This window comes from Marmota monax, unplaced genomic scaffold, assembly GCF_021218885.2.
Source record: "Marmota monax isolate L192 unplaced genomic scaffold, Marmota_monax_Labrador192_F-V1.1 WCK01_AAM20220418_F8-fsc00016, whole genome shotgun sequence".
Classification (NCBI taxonomy): domain Eukaryota; kingdom Metazoa; phylum Chordata; class Mammalia; order Rodentia; family Sciuridae; genus Marmota; species Marmota monax.
In genome coordinates this window covers 5,274,637-5,281,837 of record NW_026695209.1, presented here as the reverse complement: position 1 = coordinate 5,281,837, position 7,201 = coordinate 5,274,637, and the positions used below count along the sequence as shown (strand labels likewise).

Below are 7,201 nucleotides of genomic sequence, written 5' to 3'. Positions count from 1 at the left end.
AAATGTATGTAAAAATATTTAAGCACTTTAACAGTCATGGGCATGCAAATAAAATTCCAATTTGTTACCCCTATATTGCTGATAGGTGAAAGTCTAGAATGAGAAAATCTATCACTAGTATTTACTGCTAGTACGCAGGTCACATTTCAAAAATATTATGTCTTTAAAAAAATAGTCTGCCCAACAGCTGCTTTATTTATTAAGATAAAAGTATATCTAACTATATAACCTTAGTCCCAGGGATTTATTACACAGAAATAAAATCGCCAGCAAGCAAAGGAAAGGTTCAGGAAATAAATGAATGGAAACAAAATTATGAGAGAGGTAGAACATGAAGCATTAAATTATTTTTAAAAAATGAACATAAAATGTTCACTTGAACTGAAGGGATTTTTGAGTATATCTAACTCTGAAATCAAACAAAATAATGACATGCATTTTTATATTCAGTGCATACATGTAGGACACATGCTCTAAACCTACCTATCTAGTTCTAGAGCTCTAACTATATATAGCTTTTTGAATTTTAATGTTATTGATTAAAATTAAGTAAAATTTAAAGTCAGCACTTTAGTTGTATTAGACACCTTTCAAGAGCTCATTAGTTACATGAGGCCTGTGCTTCCATATTGGAAAGTACAGAAGCTTCGTCATTCCTGAAAACCCAGAGATAGGACTGAGTAGCACTGTTCTGAGGGCTGGATATAGAAATATAGAATATTAAGCAAAGCTAATAAGATGCTTCACCGTACTTAACTTGCATTCAAGAAAAAGGAAGTAAAAAGATTTATAAAGCATTTCAACTTTCCCCAAAAAATGAAGATAAAAAATATCCTCCTATGTGTATATATTTCATAGGCAAACCTATAAGTAAGTGTATCTATAACTACATGTAACTTGGGACTACATGGAAGGCTGAGGGATAGTGACTTAAAAAAAAAAAGAAGACACTAGAACATAAGTAAACAGGAAGGGGATAAGAGTATATATCTAAAAGGTACAAAATAATAAAAAGAAGTGTTTATTTCCAGTGAAGAGGTGGAACAGGGGATACCATGTCTTGACATTAATGAAATATTAGGTTAATATTAACCCTTATCAAAAGAAATAAAGGAGAAAATCTGAGAGATGTCTCCACACTTGATCTTAGCCAAAAGGCCGAGAAGCCATGAGAGAGATGTCTCTTGGAGAACTCACACCTTTCCTGACTTATTATGAGAATGGTATTTTCTTGGTTTGTGTGTGTTTTTTTTTTTTTTTTGTTTTGTTTTTTTTTTTGTAGAAGAAGTTTGTTTCCCGAGTGGATTACAAAAGAAAAGAAAAGAAATAAATGAAATTGGTTCATTTCTGCAATTCCTCCAAATGCTTATTTTCTACAGTTTATTCTCTCTTGAGGTGCTCTTTCTAACTTGTACTACTGTGCTTGCATATTGGAAAGTACAGAAGCTTTATCATTCCTGAAAGCCCAGAGACAGGACTGTTTAGCACAGTTCTGAGGTCTGGATATAGAAATATAGGATATAGAAATAAAGGAGTGGCTTGATGCAGACAAGAATTTCCTCTGGGGGGGAAAAATTATCAAGTCTGGAAAACATAAAATACCTTCTAAAGGATCAAAAAACAGCAACCGAGGCAGCAGTGATATGGCTGGAGGGTGAATTATGACCCTGGTGAGTAGTAAAGTGACATATTGATTTACTCACACCTGATCATTTCTCCCAATTTTCCACTCCAAGAATTTGCCAGCCGGAGGCTCTGTGAGATATAGTTTAGTATAGTGTTGGCTCAGAACCTGCCATTCTCCCCAAAGTAGGACAGGCCTTGTGGTTCCGAGGTACAAACCAGTTAGATGCTGAGGGATCAGGATTGGAATGGAAAGGAATTGCATAGATGTGAACCCCAAATTTGTATCTTGTTGGAACAGTGTCCATTACTAAGCTGCTAGAGAGGACATGTCTGAGAAACTATGAAGAAAGCAGTGGAAAAGGGGATAAAATTCTAAAAGAGCTGTCGGCAGGGTTGAGGTACTGAGAACAAACACACACACACAACTCCCCTAAAAATGGAGATTGAACTATACCATGAAAATAAACTGGCATGTTAAATGTTTCATGTTTCAAATAAGACTCCTAAAAAGCTATTCCAAAAGTGGTGCAAACCAAATGATAAAGAAATCCCTTACAAAGACTGACATGCAACCTGAAAATTTGTCAGGTACTACTTGGATTAAGATCACCTTGTCTTATTCTGTCTACCACATTCTCATCTCTTTAGCTATCTATATCTACATGTATATCTATAATCTTTATATATCTGCATACCTGTCTACCTTTCATTTCTTATTTAGTATGAGTAACATACTTCTGGACTACTACTACTACTACTACTACTACTAATAATAATAATAATAGTAATAATAATAATAATAAAAAGAAGGGCCTTTGTATTCACCACTGAAATCTTTCGGATATTTAAGGATGAAATGAGAGCAATATATTTGAAAAATGGCATTTTCTCTATTGTCCCACTGCAAAGTGCTTCACTTATTTTTAATGGTGCTGATCTCTTTAGCACTTGAGCTCTCCTTCGCTGCACCTTTAGATGTGCTCCTTTTCTGGCAAAACTCTGAGTTTCTCAAATTTTTCTGTTGTGTCCTCTTTGATTGATTTTTCCTCACAATTTGACTAAAGCTGATGCTAGCATCTCTGCTATTGCCTGATTATAGTGCTGCCTTGAAATTTTATCTGTCAGACAAATTAGTTCATTACCCTTAAGCTGAGCCCTCCATAAAATTGTGGGTCAAGAACAAAATGTAAGAGAATTATTTGCTATGGTTTAAGAAGGTGGCCTCTAGGCCTCATTTCTATTTGAAGTCTCATCACTCTAGCCCTTACTGACTGCATTCCTATCATCATTCTGGTCTCCTGAGCCATGATCCCAAGCACCCATTAATTTCTGTTTACAATATTGTGGGCTTGGTCAGGGTCAATCTTCTTACTCAGTCTATTGATTCAAATGTTAATTCATGAAAAGATCTTTTCAAATCGAACCCACAAATAAATTTCATCAGCTACGTGGCCATCCTCTAATCCAGTCAAGTTAACAAAATCTTCTTTAAAATTACTAAAAGTGTATATTTATCAATACATATTGTGTTGACAATCTGAGTTTATGTTGTGTTTTCTGGCAAATAAAAACTTTTTCTCATACTCACTGGTGAATAGGATGCAACACTTCTTTTTTTTTTTTTTTTCCTGTGAAGTCTCTTGAAATATCTGCCACCCATGCTTTCACAATAATTAGACAGTTTCTTTAGTAATCTTGTTTGAATCACTAGTTCCTTATTTGAACATTATATTATAGGACAGTTTCTGACTCTTGAAAATTGTAGCTTGGTTTAAATCAAATAATACATATGGGTACTTTTCTAATACTTTTAAAACAACATTGGTTTTGCTGAATTTCATGAGATTTTAGCAAATAGTGATTATAATTGTATTTTTTAATGGATTAGGGAGTTGAGATTAGAGATTGGGGTCCTCACAGTCACACAGATGGGAAGAATTAAAGCAAGATTTTGTAATAGAAAGCTATTCTATTGTTTATTAGATGTTCCTTAAAGAAATATGCTTTACTTCTGTAAAGAGTTATTCTTTTTAGAAGAAATTCTAATTTCATTATAACAATGACATTGATTTCATGCTTTCAAAATTATGAAGTTATTTTACATTATTTACTCAATGGCCTATCATTTAAATAACACAGCATTTCTCAATTTCTAATACCTGAATGTGTGGATTACATTTATTTTATTTGATCACATGTCCGTTCTGTGTACATAAATTGAATGTATTAAAGTTAGAGACTTCTTCTAAATCTCTGTCTGGTTCTCCTTGAACTGTTTCTAATGTCATAGAGTTTTCAATTGTTATTGTGATCTCTATTTGACCAAAATAGGTTTCTTGTTATCAAATGAGTAATCCATATTAAAATACTCAATTGTGAGTGCTCACATCCCAAGCATTAAATACTTGCAGCAAATTTCAACAATGTGTCCTTTCAACCCAAAGGACAACATGTTGCAAAAAGATATTAACAGAAAAGAGAAAAGGAATAGTATCAGATCTTTTGAAGGAAATGCAGTGATTCTTGTTCTTGGTTTTGTAGATTTTTTGGTATAAACAACACTCCTGAATTATGACCTTACAAATGAATAGTAGGAAATAATGTTATTTTGAAGTGTTGCTTTATTGCTGCATTTAAAAAGTAAACATTGGTATTATTTTTTTCAAAAACACATGATTATATTTCTACAATAGCAAAACAAAGTCTATCTCAAATCTAATTGAGAAAATTCTAATTTCTTTCAAGCAACAAAGTGAATTTAGAGAAGTCTTTTCACACATATAAAAAAGTAATGAAAAATTTAACCTCTGTATTTCTATTTATATTTGGCTACATTTTTTTATTGCTTGTTTTTCAGCAGAGAAAAATTAAAAGCCACTTAAAAGCTCCAATAGCAGATGCAGAATATGCCATGGCAATGAAAAGTATACAAGCCTCAAAATTCTAGAGAGCTGCTTCACTAGCTGTAATTCAAGCATATGTTCAAGTATTTGTGCATAAACATATACTCATGTATTACACATATAAACATGCATAAGGATGTAGGTGTATATATTAATTATCTCAGGCTAGAAAACAAAATACTGTAGAATATGTGGCTTAGAAATTCAAAAGTAAGCAGGAAGTAACAAAATAAAAACATTTATTTCTTACAGTTCTAATGGCAGGGAAGTCTAAGATCAAGGTTATTCTCAATAGAGTTCCTGGTAATGGCTCTCTTCCTGTCTTGTAAATATTCACCCTTTCACTGTGTCTCCCATGCGCAGTAATAGAATTCCCTGGTGTCCCTTTTTGTAAAAACATTAATTCTATCAGAATAGGAACCATTTTGATGTCCTCATCTGGATTAATTTCCCAAATCCCCATATAGAAACATCATTACATTTTATTGGGGGGATTAGAATTTAGGGAAGACATAAACATTCAGTCCATAACACTGTACATATAAATTTGAATATAGATAAATATATACATGTTATAAATCATCATTAACTGTTTACTGATTCAATCTAAGTATATAACTTAACTTTCCCTGTCTATATATCATCTTTTATTAATCTGCCAATGTTGTATAATAAAATCACATGTGTAATAAATGCAAGCCACATTAATAAATTCAAAATTTTAGCCATATTCTAATATAAATTATTACATTAATATTATATATCATATTATTATTCGTACATTATCATATATATATTAAGTATAATAATATAGTCACATTACATATAATAATATATCTTCACTAATCCAGTATACGTAAATATGAACTCAAAATATACCTACTGAAAAACCAAAGACATAGTTTGCATTTTTTTTTTCCATACTAAATCTTGAAAGTCAGGTTGCATTTTATTCCTAGAGGAGATCTCAATTAAGATTCACAATATTTCATGTTAAGTAGCCATAAGTGGCCAATGTGTTCCATCTTAGATCTTGAAGTCCTAGAATAATTTAAGGAAACATTTAATCTATTCCCATACAAGATGATTTTGTCAAAAGAATTACCTTCCACAAGAGCCACATCTTCTAATAATTTAAAAGAACATATACTTCCTAGCTGCCTTTACCAAACAAACAGTTTACCCTAACTTATAAAAATGATAATATGTCAAATGCAGACACAGATATCTCAAAGTCAACGTACAGGCAAATGCAGGAAGGCTTATATGAGAGCTGTGTAAACAGCTCTAAAATATTTCAGTGATTTATTTCACTGAAAAGATTGACACAGAGCAGGTTCAAATGTATACAGTTAAGAAGAAAAGAAGCTAGAGGAAAGGAAAGCAGAAAACCCCAGGGACTTCAGAGCACTGAGTGCCTGAATCCAGAAGCCTCAAGTGTTTGAACAAGGGGACTTTTAAAGCAAGGTTTGGGCTTGAGAGACTGTGAATGCCATGAGCTATTAAAGCTATAAAGATTGCATTTTGAAGCTGTTTATTCCTGAAACTGAGTGGGGAAATCTCATGGCCAAAGGAAAATAGAAGTGAATGAGCTTCTGGTGTGCCTTGGGATTAGGGGTTTGCTTTTCACATTATTTTCTCATAGTGGAAGATGAAAATATGGAAAGAAAATACAAGAGTTTAGTTCAGAAATCCAAAAGGGAGTAGGATACAGCAAATTTATTTTGAAAGGTCAAAGTTGTGACTTTGGTTATTAGTTTTAATGTATCCTGAGTTTGGATTGTTGTTCTGATTAATGAAAGTCTATGAAAGTCTATAAAAGTTTTCAACATATGAAATGGAGAACCAAGGAGAGGAAGTTTCTCTGGCAAAATTCTCATTTCCTAACCCCTCACAATGTTTCAAGTACTGGTGAGTAAATTTTGGGTTTTGACACTCTTGTTCTTATTAAAATTTCATAATTGATCAAGATTATTATTTTTTTCAGTACCAGGGATTGAATCCAGAGATATTTAACCACTAAGACTACTGTGCCACATCCCCATTTTTTCTTTTTAATTTTTAAGACATATTTGTTTTAGGGAGATCCAACATGGCGGCAGGCACGGAGGTATCAAATTTCTGACCTCTTCAGCTGTGCAGGCATAGGGAGTCTTAAACCATCTAAATGCTGTTTGCTCAGGATCACTAGGCATTGCTGAGCTAACTTGGATCTGGGGCGAATAGCCTGCTCCTCTCAGAACACACACTGAGCCCGGAGAGGCCGAATTCAGGCTCCCATTCACCTGTGTCTCGCAGACAAACCACTCTGGCTCAGTGCTAAACGATCCCGCGGAAAATGCTTGTCAGTCCCAGTCCCAACGGATCCTGTGGAGGTAAATATCAACCGAGCCTTCATAGGCAGTGGCCACAGGATTGAGACGGGGCTTGGGAGGGCCAGTCAGGACCCACCCGTTGCTTCGGTCACCCGGCAAAGGGAATGAACTGCTGCCATTCACATGGGATACCACCATGACAGAGAAATGACGTCATCAGAATGCGGCAGAGGAGATAACTTCATTGAAGCCAGCAGCAGCAGGTGTGTAACGCCCTAGCCTTCCCTCTCCACACAGCAGGGAAACCTCAAGGGCCCCTCCCAGCTCTCCCGTGAGCGCTACAATCAGACTGAGGGA

General features: G+C 34.4%; 1 pseudogene; it reads right to left on the bottom strand.

The window, feature by feature from the left end:
• Positions 1-1,043: 1,043 nt before the first annotated feature.
• On the bottom strand, positions 1,044-1,170 carry LOC124083811 (U2 spliceosomal RNA; annotated as a pseudogene).
• Positions 1,171-7,201: the final 6,031 nt, after the last annotated feature.